The sequence below is a fragment of the Cimex lectularius genome, unplaced genomic scaffold (assembly GCF_000648675.2).
Source record: "Cimex lectularius strain Harlan isolate CLEC.00 unplaced genomic scaffold, Clec_2.1 scaffold18, whole genome shotgun sequence".
Classification (NCBI taxonomy): domain Eukaryota; kingdom Metazoa; phylum Arthropoda; class Insecta; order Hemiptera; family Cimicidae; genus Cimex; species Cimex lectularius.
The window spans coordinates 2,624,096-2,638,740 of NW_019392764.1; the positions used below are offsets into that span (position 1 = coordinate 2,624,096).

General features: G+C 35.0%; 1 protein-coding gene across 8 annotated transcripts in view; it reads left to right on the forward strand.

Moving 5' to 3' along the window:
- Positions 1-14,645, forward strand: part of LOC106661387 (homeotic protein antennapedia-like) — a 294,613-nt gene that overhangs the window by 259,632 nt on the left and 20,336 nt on the right. The window contains exon 1 of one of the 8 annotated variants that reach the window (XM_024227483.1): positions 14,284-14,373. The exons of the other annotated variants lie outside the window; for them this stretch is intronic. The gene's annotated coding sequence lies outside the window, so the exon portion shown is untranslated. Of the gene's footprint in view, positions 1-14,283; positions 14,374-14,645 lie in introns of those variants that run through there. 8 annotated transcript variants of the gene reach the window in all.

Sequence of the window (14,645 nt, forward strand, 5' to 3'; positions counted from 1 at the left end):
AGAGATCATTATAGTTTAATATGTCCATGTAGTAAAACCTAAGTTCTTTATAAATTTGTCTCTCTCTCACTCTCTTCTCTCCTCTCTCTCTCCTATCAAACTCTCTCACTCTCTCTCTCTCTCTCTCTCTCTCTCTCTCTCTCTCACTTTCTCTCTCTCTCTTAATCTTAAGAGATTTTACTAGATGATATTGAGTAGTGACAACTATTTATTATTACCAAAATAATAAATCCTGTACAACCAAGGATCGATCCATTATGTTTACAACCTTGGCGTTGATAAAAGGTTCATAATTCAAGGAAGGGCCGCGGTTGAAACGCCCTTTAAATTATTTAACCCCGTTTGATTTTCACCCCGTCAAATTGGTTACAACTAAAGAAATGGGGGGTGGATTCCGCTTCATGAATATTCTCCATTTTAAATCCGCAAGCATGAATAATAAACAGTCGGGCCGAATAATTTCTCCCGTGCTCAACTTCCGGCTTTTTAACGTTGCGCCGCCTTTTGTTTTACCGAAAAGGCAATGTTTAAAACAAAACGACCGCTGTGGCGCGTGTTTATAATCATATTTTTTTAACGCAAAACGTTTTTAATTTATATTTAAAATATCAGTCTCGCTAATTTGTAAGCTTCGTCTTAACAATTTCACAGCTCATTAATAACGATTTTTCTTCTCGCGCTTAAAAGGAAAATCGTACAATAATTTACTGATTCGAATAAATTGAGCAATTATAAATTTATTATAAAACCTCCACAACGCACTTCACTCCATACCTCATGAACCTTTATAGGGTTCTGACTCAAAAAGTGTCCTTTTTAATCTTCAAATTTGCTTGCCGTTTCTGAATATTAAAAACAATATAATAATCTACGGCACTCTCAACACGACACGCAAGAATGGCACACTTACGCAGAAAACAAACACTTTGAGCCCTGAAGATGATCTTAATAAAGATCGAAACATTGGCACGATAAAGAAAATGTTTTTCTGAAACTTACATCACACCAGACCGCATCTCACGATTTCTGAGTAATAATAATCTACTAAGAATGTTACGTCAAGAGGTAGCTGTTGGACCTACACCTCTTCAGGTACACTTTTACTTAATGAGGCGAAATTTTTGTACATTTTCTTTCTTTTTTGTTAATCAAGTAGGTTTTGTCATTAGCGCGATGTTTTTCTTTTATTTAGTATTTTAGTTGTTCCTACTTAACCAAAGTAATTGTTTAATCTGATCTACAATTTTTATGTAAAGGTTAGTTGAGATGAAAAATTAGAATCGCGAGCTGGACTCAAACCCACGTACCCATTTTATGAGACACCGAGAATCGAATCCGATTAAACGATATTTGAATATATGGCAAAAAAGTGGAAATTTGAAAAAGCTGAAGGTATAGTTGATGAGTTGGTGCCCCGAGGGATCGAAGTCACGATAGCTTAAGTGGTTAGAGCATCAGCGTATCCAGCCGAAGGAACTTTACATAAAAATTATAAATCTTTTTTTCTCTCTTTTTTTAAAATTTTTGACGGAAATAAAAAAAATCATAATTTTTCTCAATTTTTTTATGTATTTTTTAGTTATTTTAATGTTTTAAAATACCTTTAGAAATTTTTTTCCTATGTGTAAAAATCTGGTCATAATCCGTATAGCTTAGTTTTATAAAAACGGGTGAAAATTTTGCAGGAGAGCCTATTTTGTGAAGCGACTCGTGTCCAGTTTCGATATCTCTTCATTGGTACGCTTTTCTGCAATAAGTTTCCAATTGATTCTACATGGAGTTACTTAGTATTTCCTATTTCTATTTTGGGGGCTTTTAGAAAAATTTTTAAAAATCCATTTGTATTTGTTTTGCCGAAAGCACTTTACGCCTCACAGTGGGGTAAAAGCGGCAATAAATCGATTTCCTAAGACATAAATTTTGTTAATCCAATTTAATTTACTTACGGAGAATGAGTCTTTTCGGTTAAAAATTGATCAAAAGGTAATCACTGCTAAGACCTGAAAATTATAAATTTTACAAGACATACCGCTATTCCCCCATCCAGTAGTTCGTTGTAAAAACCATAATTTCCTTTTATATACACACCAATCAGGCGGATTAGTTAAAACTTAGTTAAATCATTAGTTAAAAATTAGCTAAGTTAGGATTAGGGAAAACCAGCAAATTAGAGGATTATTCGGTTTTTTAGGCGTTCAAAAAAAGCTTCGTTGTTCTTTGCTTTGGCGCCATTTTTTTCTCTTCTATACACATCGAAGTACCTCTGTACTTTTCAGCTGCCTATTCCAGTCTGTTTTAAATAGAGCTATTTAGCGATTTAGGATTGTGCTTGAGAATCCAAATTCAATCAAAGTATTTCTATTCATGCAGAAAACAAACACTTTGAGTGAGTAGAAATAGTTTGATTGAATATAACAAATATATTTTTTGCATTATATAAATTCAATTTTTCCACATCCTACATGTATTTGTTAAATTTAAACAATGCTTGTAAATCCCAGGAAATGAAGAAGAATCTCGAAAAACATCGAAACGTTGGCACGATAAAGAAAATGTTTTTCTGAAACCTACATCACACCAGACCGCATCTCACGATTTCTGAATAATAATCAACTAACGGTCACTAATCACCACACACTTTTATTTTGTCATTTTTCAAAATCCTTTAATTAAATTTTCCTTCAGTAAAAATATAATAATTTCTAATAAATTTTAATACGATTTATAATAAAAATAAAATAAAAATGCTAGGGAAAGTAAACAAAATTGGTAATACCTCTATTCTTTTTTAGCATTTAATGTAATATACAAGTTAAAAGGTACAATAAAACTTACAGATTTGCTGTTCAAATGTGTTTATATTGTTCACACCTTTGCCAGTGGACTGTAATAGTTATCCAAAAATCCTGAAATAGCAAATAAAATAAATAAACTGCTAACCATATGAGTTATGGGCTATGGAAGGGAAGATGTATGTGTCGCCTTATCAAGCCCAGTCCACATGACTGGGCCGGTTCACAATTCCAGCAACCCTGCACACGCGTGTCCTCGTGTAATCACCGGGTTCGAAACAGGGCGAATTCACCGTTGGCGAGACTCACCGTAGGGCCACGGGTTTTATCTGGTTTCTCCTCGCCGTTCCCGATAAAATTATCAGTGGATTGCATAACAGTCGGCCGCCCCCGGCGAGGCAGATAAGCCCGCGAATCAACCCCCGACCCGCCCTCGGTGCCGGTGGGGGGCGGCTGAGGGTTGTTGACAAGAGATAAACCTTGGCGTTATATAAATAGACCCGCCCGAGCGTGATGGCACCCGGCGAGTCGATACCCAGGTGTTGACCTGATTTATAGTCTCTCACAAAATACTCGATTCGAAAAAATTAAGATTGTGTTCATTACATTAAAAATATAAGAGGTACGCGTAAAACAATGTTGTCATATTATTTTTAAGGTTAGAAGAACCAATAATATAGACCATTTCATAAATGGTTATATTAATGTTTTAAAATATTTTAGACGACTTTTAATAATTATATAATTATTACAGTTCATCGTCTGTAAATATATAATCCTAAAAGACTAATAAATTTGGTAACTATTAGCTATTAGATTATTCTAACATCTTTAAAGGGTAAACTAAATATTCAATTCTAAAAAAGTTACTGCATTATTAATTTTCCAATTTCGTATTTCAGTTAAGATCAAAAATACTGTCCATAGAAACAAAACTAAATAAATACTAACTAAAAACCAAATAATACCCGTAAACTAAATCATGCACTTTTACATTGTCTTGACTTTTATACAAATATTTATTTACGTAGTGGCCACTGAACCAAAATAAAACTAAAAATGATCTTGGTAATTTTTTCAAATAAATTAATTATTACCATCTGTACGAAATAATACATTTTTTAATTGAATGGAATTTATCTAACATAATTACAATATCTACGAATGTATCTATGTCTTGAAGGCAGTAAGTATATATGACAAAATTCATAAAATTACAAAATGTATTGTTTTACACCATGGTATAAAAATTAGAAAACAAAATACCTTGGTGGTTTTGCTTTTTATTTTGTTTCAGTCGCCACTACGCGAATAAACATTTCTATAAAAGTTGGTTGTTGTTTTTATGTTTATTTCTGTAAAAAAAACCTGGGTCATAAGAAAGATTAACTTAAATTTTGCAATGACAATGTGTTATTAGGAATTTTGTAAAACAAACAATTATTTTGTATATAAATAAATAAATCAATCTACAAAATTCACTGACGAGGAATGAAAATGAGGTACTGGACTAAATTGAAAACCTTTTCATTGCGAACTCGGAATTAAATTTTTTTGGTGTTTACCATGAAATTCGTTTTAATTAGAAAATTAAGAAAATTTCACCTGAGACAGTTTAGTGAGATGGTGCGTTATTTTTTGTATTGTGCGTCGAAAAATGCACCACCATGTATACCGAAATTATATTTCGTGGAGGCTAGCTTATCTTTGTCTGAATTTTGTTTTGGAAAGTTCTAAGCTGTGAAGGTATTTGATTAATCAAAAATGTATAAATAAATATCGTTTTGTTAACATGAATTAGCTTTTATTTTTGAATATAAGTGACTCTCGTAAAAAAGCGAATTAACAACCCAATGTTCCCAGATGTGCGAAGTTCATCTATCTTTCCAAAATTGTCGATCTTTCAAGGACATACCTATTTGTTTGAAGTACATTCCTTAGGAGGAGAGCAGGTAATTGGCAGAACCAATTTCGTGGGTTGGTTCATTTTGAAATTAGTCAAGATCATCGACATTAAACGACCTGGCCAATGATGCTTGCTTGACCTTAATCGGCGTATTTGCCGGGACATTTTGTAAAACAAAAACCCACTTGGATCAACGTCATCTCGATGTCCAGATCGCGCGACTTATCCATCACCGCGCATCAAGTTCTGTTCACACCCCTACCTATCTCGACGTCCCAGATTCCCACTTCGCGGGAAGCCCTGCCATCCGTGAGAAACGATGTGAAAATACAAAAAGAAAGATTGACAATGGAAATGTGTGCCATATTGGGCAGGAGCCATTGGAAAACGGGAAGGAGGCCATTGCTCGTCTGAGGACAGTATGATGGATTAGGGGTGCACGCCCCCTGTCGCCTCCAGCGCTATCTATCCGCATCCCCCTGAACTTCTCACGATCGGGTCTCCCGCCAATTATGAAAAATTTTCATATTCACGATGTAACTTTCACAATCACATACACACTGAGAAAAATGTAAATAAATTATAGTTCTTATATTTATTATATTACTTATATTTCACAAGTACAAGTGGGTACTTTTTAACTTATTTCCGCATGTCCTGCACTTTGGTCTAAATGCTTTAACAGGTTTCAATTCAAACAGTCCAAATGAAAGTAGAGGACGTGGAAAGTCAATTAAAATATAAAAATTAGTCATTCATAGTCTAGGAGAGTGACTTGTAGTAGAAAATCGTCGAGGCAGTTCAGATAATAGAAGTGATTAAATCCAAACGTCAGATATCGTTTATTTTGGCAAAGATCAAAGCTAATGCCCAAAATCCCTAAGGCTGAAAAGAATATGGATAAGAGACCTATTAAATGATTCAGCCAGACTGGCTGCAAATGAGTAGCTATCTGTATAATACCGATTAATGCCAAATGTCAAAATTAAATCCAATCTGCTGTTGTTTATAATACATATACAGTTGTAGATGAAAATAAATTAAGTAAAAAAATATAAATAATGACAATAACAATGAAAATGTAATTGGAAATTTATCGTTTTCGATTCTTTAACATCTTTGACTAGTTTAGCTAGGACAGAAATATTCCTTACCTTAGGTCCGGAATGCTTTTGTTATATTTGACACGAATAAAGTTTATTTTTAATTACAGACGTTATTCGATTAATACAGGTTTTAATTTTAAAAACACTTGGAATGTTTTTTTTGCAGCATTGTCATTTTTACATTTCAATACAGTTTTTGAAACTTTTCTAACTCATACCAAACTGAATTTTTAAATACAAATCCTTGGAATTTTGCCTTATCCGTTATCAGAACACGATATATAGAAAGCAAAATTTGCCGAGTTTTCCCATTGACTTTACAAGTTTAATTGTAAAATAAAAACCTTCAACACCGAAAAATGAACTGCAAGTGAAATGTGTTGTTCTTTCATAAAGTTTCTTAATTTCTTTATAATAATTTAAAAGATAACGCAATATAATTCTTCTGAATATAATAAATCTGACGATTCTGTACGTAGTTGATATGTATATCAAAAATAGCTTTAAGTAGAGTTTTTATCTTTGTTTAAAAAAAACTTAATATGCTATATTTGCATGTATGTTAACGATACAATAATTTGGATGTAGGGGAAATAAAACAATCCCTATGGATGATAAAGGAAATCCTGTTGTATGTAATGTTTTCTGACAATAAAAGAGTTAAAATAAACAATCAGATATCCCGGCTAATTGATGTAATTGTTAGTGGTAGAATAAAAAGAGAGGTGAGACAAGAGAATGGAGGGTGTAATTAGTAACTGGGGAGGTCTGACGTGTCTCTATTGATTATATGAGTAATGCCCCACTGTGCCCTCCGCCCGCCACCCCCTTTGCGACCCCTTTTCCCAAACTCTGTTTGTTGAAAGTATTTTTTAATTAAAACGCGATAAATTACTGACTTCCGTCCCATGGTGCGTTATTGGCCGCCGCGGCCCGGACGAACGAATATGTGGACAAATATTTGTTTCGCCCCCCTTGGACGCCGTCGCCACCCGGCCACCGATCACGCCCTGGAAAAAAATTAGCTCCAGTTAATGGATTACTCGCCACGATGACAGATTCCAATTTCACGAGGGTTATTGCAAATCCGCTTCTATTACATTTTCCGGTGCGATTATCGAACGAGTAACGGGGTCTGAAACGACACGGCTGATTTAATCTGCTCTAACGAATTTTTGGTAAAATTTATGGGTTCTTCGGACCACAGGTTAGTCATTACTGATTGTCTTTGGTTTAAATGACACCACATACGCAGATGACACCGCCATATTAACAAGCCATCTCTCTTCTACACAAGCTCACTCATGTTACAAAACCACATATCAACAATTGAAAAATGGAGCAATCTTTGGAAAATAAAGTTTAATCCCTCAAGTCACAACATATCACCTTTACACTCCGTCGTGAGACTTGTCCTAGCTTATACTTATACAATGAACCTGTTCCTCAATCCGACAAAGTTAACTATTTAGGACTTACATTTGATAGAAGACTAACTTGGAATCCACACACACGATTAAAAAAACAGACACTGAACAAACGATTTAAAATTCTTTATTACCTACTCAACCGACAATCAAAATTACCATTAAAATCAAAACTTTCGACATACACATACCTACTCAAACCTATTTGGATGTACGGGTGCCAAGTATATGGATCGGCGAAGTATTCCAATATTCAAAGATTACAAAGTTTTTAATCCAAAATTTTGAGACTAATTGTTTCTGCCCCTTTTTATGTAAGCAATAATACACTTCAAAGAGATCTTCAAATCCCAACAGTTTTTTCATCCATCAAAACATATTACAGACGTTTTCATAGTAAATTACAAAATCACACCAACACACAAATACGATTACTCCATTCCCCACAATTACCACGTAAACGTCTGAAAAGAATATGGATAAGAGACCTCTTAAATGATTAATATCATTTCATTAAACCAGAGCGGCTGCCAATGGGTAGCTTTCTCTATAACGCCCATAATGCCAAACACATAATCTGAAATCCAATCTGCTGGTTGTATATAATACATGTACAGTTGTAGATACAAATAAATGAAGTAAAAAAAAAAAAAATGTGGATGTCAGCATTCAACCGCAATTTTTTTTCAAGTTCAGCCATAAATGTTTATATAACATTGTAACATTGTTTGAGTAGAGTAATTGTTATTATAACATATCTATTTTCACATTTAATACTTTGAATATATTCAGTTTTTTGGATAATAAATCCAACACGTTTTTTATATTATGTATATAAGTAGTTTATTTGCTGTATTATGTAAAAACATAAATATCTTCTTTTCAAATTTGGATAATCATCATTGTGTTGTTTTTCAAGGAAAATTTATGAGATTTAGTTTTATGTGATTTATCTTTTGTTTAAACTTACTAAATTTGGCTTTAATAAACCACCACAATAATAACATAATTAGTTGTAAAATGTTTAAATCATGAATGACTCCTGAATGTTGGCATTCCGCCAAGCTGTAAAGGGTTGCGGGTTTAGTCTAACCACGCATTTAAGGCGATTAGTTGACTGAGTTCTGCAGGCTAAAACTAGAATGAGCTGTACGTAGCCTCCTTTCCCGGTCTTTTCGAATTCGAAAACATATTATTTTATTTAAACAATTCTTGAAATTTAGCATTAAACGAATTCCTATTTTTTTAAATTTGGAAACATATTGCAGTAGAATGCTTAATCTTGAGGGGGGGGGGCCCGCCCACGGGGCCTTTTGTCGCTTATGATTTACCAACCCTCCTCTCATCTTCCCTCTTACGAAATTAATTTAATCCGTGCCTCGGCCACCGCCGCCGTGCCGCCCCCGTCCAACATATTTATGCAGATGTAAAACATTATTCTCGACGAGGGTAAAAACGAAGTTTTACAAGGGGGAACTGGAGGGGGCGTCCTCGCGTCATGAATTTTAATGGAGGCCCGATCTGCATACGCAGAAGGGTAAAGTACAATTGTAAATTGTATTATTTTTCCAGGATTTACTCCCCGCACCGATGGACACGGACGTAATGACACCGCTCGAACCGATTGTTTGAACCGTGAATAGTTTAAAACACGTGTACAATTTCCCGCTTTATTTTTGTTGTTGATCGCGAATTATGAGTCTTTGGAAAGTTAGGGCGGAAGGAGAAAGCATAGAGATGGAGAGTTAGGGGAATTCGGAATGAAAACAAGGTCCGCCGAGCTCCACCGTGATGAATTTATGGTCTATTTATACAGAGTGCCCCAGTTGTTTGGAGGAGGAAGAGGCGGCTGATCCGAACACGACTAACTAAGCGAGTCTAGACACAAATTATGATACATTGTCCGAACCGCCTTGAAAACAGAGATAGTAAACAGGTCAATTTTCTAAAAGACTTTCCAAATGATAAAAAACACAGTAACCAAACACAAAAATAATCTAGGATTTACCTTTAATCGTCAACACGATGAGGAAGAGAATAAATCTGAGCGTATATGACAAAACTTATCCATTTTTTTTCGCAGGCTTGTCATAACATTCTAAGGTGAACGTCTTTAATTCAGATTTCGCTTCAATACTCAATTCCTTTCCAAATCGTGGATTAAAATAGTTCCATAGTTTCAAACAAGCGTTCACGAAGAAGAACTGGCACCGACTGCCTTACCAATGTGCCCACTTCACGCCCTATTGTCACAAACGCAATAATATTTTGACTTTTACCTACCTTAGGCTCAGGCCGGGCGGGTTTTACTGCTGGACCTTTTATTTTGCCGACAATGGACTTTCTCTTCCTGTCCTGGGTAATAAAATTTCACCCTCTTTGTTAAATATGAACTAGGCCTTTCGGTGGTTAAAAAATTCCTTTTTTTGAAATGGTTGGTTGGACTAAAAGCAATTTTTTTTAAAACATTTTCATTGAAATTTAATAGCATTGTTACATCGAATGCCAATATATTTATTGGAAAATTGAATATATTTATTATTATTTTTAAACGTTTTAACATTTTTGAATGTACTGTGGCTTTATTACATTAGAAGTCTACATTGGATCAGTGATTTTAATGAAACTTATTTTTTTTAATAGTAGACAATATGTCCTACGAGACGTGAACAACAAACATTTTAAGTAATTTACATAATTATTTTTAAAATGTGGTTTTCTTCCTTCCTGCATGTCTGTCCAGCTTGTTAATTAATATTAGTCGATTTATATTTTTTACGTAGGATAAGAAAATGTAAAACGGGATTATATTAAATAAGATTATATATGTAAAAACTTACTAAAACCAAATATGTATTCTTCCAGTAAAACATGCCACAAAGTAAGAATAAAATTCATTGAAAGCACCCAGTAAGGTTTCTGTATACAAATTTTTATGGCAATATAAAAATAAACATTTTTTTAATGTTTGTCCATGAATTAGCTATGGACAACTTTGTCTCTGATTTATAACTTTTCTGAATTTTATCCAAATTCTACAGTACTAGTTAGAAAGCTGAACATCACTTATAAGAGAGAAAAAAATTTATATGTTTTTTATGTTATTTATTATTTATTTTACTTTGAATACCCGGTTCTAATTTACTTACAGAGACTAGATTTGTGCCATAAGATTATAAGTATTACAAAGTTGCTTGTAGATCAGTAGTGTTGTTACAAACTTATCAGTATTTTCTTAATTTTCGAAAAAATCGGGGTTGTTTGGGAGGAAATAATTACCAAAAAAAGTTTTATTCTAATAAAAATTTGTATCCAGGTGTTTTTATTGATGCAAAATAACTCTCTCTCTCTCTCTCTCTCTCTCTCTCTCTCGCTCTCTCTCTCTCTCTCTCTCTATNTATATATATATACATATATCCTTTATCCTATATCCATCCCTCGATATACTTCATTACTAGTTGAAAGTTTTGCTGGGAAGACCCAAAGATCCGCACATTCCAAGAGTACCACTCCCACCTTCTTGTTAGTTATATTTTTTTTAACAATTACTTTTTATATATTTTTGGCTCTTTTATTTTTCTAAACAGATTATTCTTTAGGTAGGGTTAGTCCAAGAGACACGTGGTTTGAATCTTGGACTAACCGTGCCTAAAGAATAACCTTTTTAAAAAAATAAAAGTATATACAAATGATCTATAGGCGTGGAACCCTAAGAAAAATAATAAATAAAGTTTTAAAAATTACATACAAATAACGCCAACAAGCTTTGTTTACTGTTTAACAAAATTGTTCCTTTACTACCAATGTGTCTAGATAGTAAAATTGGGTTTATTGAAACATTTTGTGCTCTCCTCTTCCTTCAGGAAAAACAAATTCGGCGAGTAAGAAACCAACGAATCCGGTCAAAAGTGTGGGGCTGGAGTATGTGATACCCCTGAGAACGGAAGGCCACGTTGAATAACACATCACCTAGGGGTGGAGAGGGTGTGTATGGGTCGTTACAGGGGACAAATATTTTGCGAGGAGGATATGGTCACGTAGGATCTACGTGCTTCGAGTAGCTCTCGTTGCCCTCTCGCTTCCGACATCGTCGCAAAAACTCTTTAATTTGAAAAAAAAGAAGGAAATGGATGGCACATCCTACTTTAGGTACTGATTGCTCTACACTAAGCAAGTCTTGTCGGGGTGGCGACCTAGGTTTTGCCTTTTGAGGAAGTTTCCTGGAGATTTTAGTTTTATAAGTCTCTTTTTTAGTTTATAAGTCTCTGTACAAATATAAAATCAATCGTCTAAAAAGCAACCGATCGCTACATTCTCATAAATTATAAGAAATCACGGTGTTTGTTAATAATGTTCTTTCAGTACTGATGCTATTGTTACGTAGAATATAGAAGGGCTTAATGTACAAGTACATTTGGTTGTCAGACGATGATCAGATTTACATTACTTTTTCGTGTTATTATCATTTAAAAAATCATGGGCCAAGCCAGATTAGATAAGAACCCCTAGCGTGGAAAATAACGCACACCCTAAACACTCGGCCACGAGGTCTCCACTGATGGTACAATAATGATCTATAAGAATTTTGCCTTTATTGAATGAAAAATATACGTAATTATATTTATCGTAATTATATCTCGAGTGGTTAAAATTATGAAGATTTGAAATTAATCTTAATACACTGAGAGACATATTTAGGAAAAAATATTTACTTATAGATATTGAATAATAAATAATATCTACTTGTGGCAACAACCTATTTTCCTAGTCCCTGGAAACATTCTGTCATCCGTATGATTCCTAAACCCAAAAAACACACACATTGTCCTTCTTCCTACAGACCCATTAGCCTACTACCGATTTTAGGAAAAATCCTAGAACGGCTTATTTTAAAACGTATCCTCCCAATCCTTAATTCTAAAAAAGTTATCCCCGACCATCAATTTGGATTTCGTGACGGTCACTCAGCAGTTCAGCAGTGCCACCGGGTTGTAGATGTTATTTCTGCCTCTCTTGAGTTGGGACAGTATTGTTCGGGGGCCTTTCTTGATGTGGCCCAGGCCTTCGATCGAGTTTGGCACCCGGGCCTTCTGTTTTTGCTCAAGAACATCCTTCCCTCAACCTATTACCTTATCCTTCGAAGCTACCTCACTGATCGGTACTTCCGAGTCATTGAAGGATCGGCGTCTTCCCCAAACCACCTTCTCCTTGCTGGTGTTCCGCAGGGCAGTGTTCTGGCGCCCGTACTGTACCAAGTGTACACGGCAGACTTCCCATCCCATCCTCAAACTACCACTCTAACCTTTGCAGACGATACAGCGATCCTCTCAAGCAATTCTGATCCAGTCATTTCCAATCGAAACCTTCAAGAACACCTCACACTACTGGAATCATGGTGTAAAAAAAAAGACTCAAATTCAACCCAGAAAAATCCACCCACATAACTTTCACCCTCCGCAAAAAGATCCCTCCTCCAGTCTACTTCAATCAAATACCCCTCCCAATTGCGGACAAGGTGCGTTACCTAGGACTATACATTGACAAACGTCTGACGTGGAATCCCCACACACGACTGAAACGACAAGAAGTTATGAAACGTTACAGAGCACTTTCACGACTTCTTGACAGACGTTCTAACCTACCTCTCTTAAACAAAAGACTACTTTATATCACCCTTGTGAAGCCAATATGGACTTATGGACTGGAAGTGTGGGGTTCAGCCAAACATTCCAATATCCTACGCATCCAAAGAGCCCAATCCATCATCCTCAGAAAAATCCTTAATGCTCCCTTTTATGTGTCCAACGACACTACCCATAAAGACCTAGATATTCCTTTTGTCCAAGATGTAACCCACTCCCGTTACCAAAACTTTTTCACAAACCTCCCAACCACTATAAATCCTCAAATTCAAATCCTCTCATCCCGACGAATTCCTTCCAACCCTCTTCGCCGACTAAAAAGACGATGGCCACGGGATCTTCTATCCAGTGACAATTGAATAAAGAATAGTTAGGAGTACTACCGGTGGGTAGTTTCTCCACTCTTGTTTTTCTTAATATTTATTCATACATTATTACTAGATACCAAAATGCAGGTAGTTGTAATATACAATTAAAAAAAAAAAAAAAAACATGTCTTCGAGAGTACTAAAAAAAAAAACTTGTGGCATGTTCAACTCTCACTGCGTGTCCCTTACTCTCTCTTTTAGTTTATAGAAGTTTTTGCGTACCTGCATCTGTTTTTTTGCTAATGGACTTTCCGTACTCTCTTTGTCACTATCGCTTATCTCGCACATATTCTCCCCCCCCCCTCTCTCTCTCTCTCTCTCTCTCTCTCTCTCTCTCTCTCTCTCTAACACACACACACACACACACACACACACACACACACACAATTTGAGCCATTTGTTGGCCTTACTTTTTATCAAAATCAATACGAAACCTTGTCCTTGAATGATTTATATCCTCGTCCGCTTATCAGCGCATAAAGTTGATGTGCAATACATTTATATTGCAAACTCGCTCGCATGCTTGTTAACATTAGCGAAAGTATCCGAGCAATTAAAAATGCAGAGGCATTTATGCATGAAATCATTGTGACGTCCGTTAAAATGATTTCCGATATGTTTTTAATCATACTTATCTCCAACGGCCCATCGATCAAACCTGACGTTCGGTGATACTAATAAAATTCATGTAGTAATAAAAGTATAATTCCTTTACGGTGTTATAATGTAATGTTTTCATTTTTTCTTGATCAACATATTTAATAATTAGACTAATACAATCAATTAAGTTTGAAAAGATTTGATACAGTTTGTTGATTTATGATTTAAATTAAAACAAATAGTGAATTATTTTTGGTAGGACTTTTGTAATTAATCTTTATGACATATTCACAGGGAGAAAAAGGGACCCCTGTGGTCTGTGTGTGTGCGCGCGCGCGTGTGTGCGTGTGTCTGTGCGTCAGGTGATACAATACACATATAAAAAAATGAAAATCAAAACTTTATGGTGAAATTTCTTTTTAGGTTGTGCGGGATGATTATCCTGAAGTTTGGTCATTTCGAATCGTTTTGATCTGCCGATGCTGGCAGAACAAAACAGCGAGGATAGTCAGACGAGGATCATTCTAAAATAGTTAGTTTTATTATCAGTTCATTGCATTGGAAGTATTTTAATGTTTGGTTAATTTTCATATTAATTACTAACGTGTGGTGTTTATTGACCGTTAGTTAATGATTGTTTGGAGATCGTGAAATGCGGTCTGGTGTGACGTAGGTTTTAGAAAAACTTTACTTCTTTGAGTGTGAATTCAAATTCAATATCTATAATACATATATCATCATCACATCACACAAAACATATAATATAACATATAAAACAATCATTACATTCCACACATCAAGCAT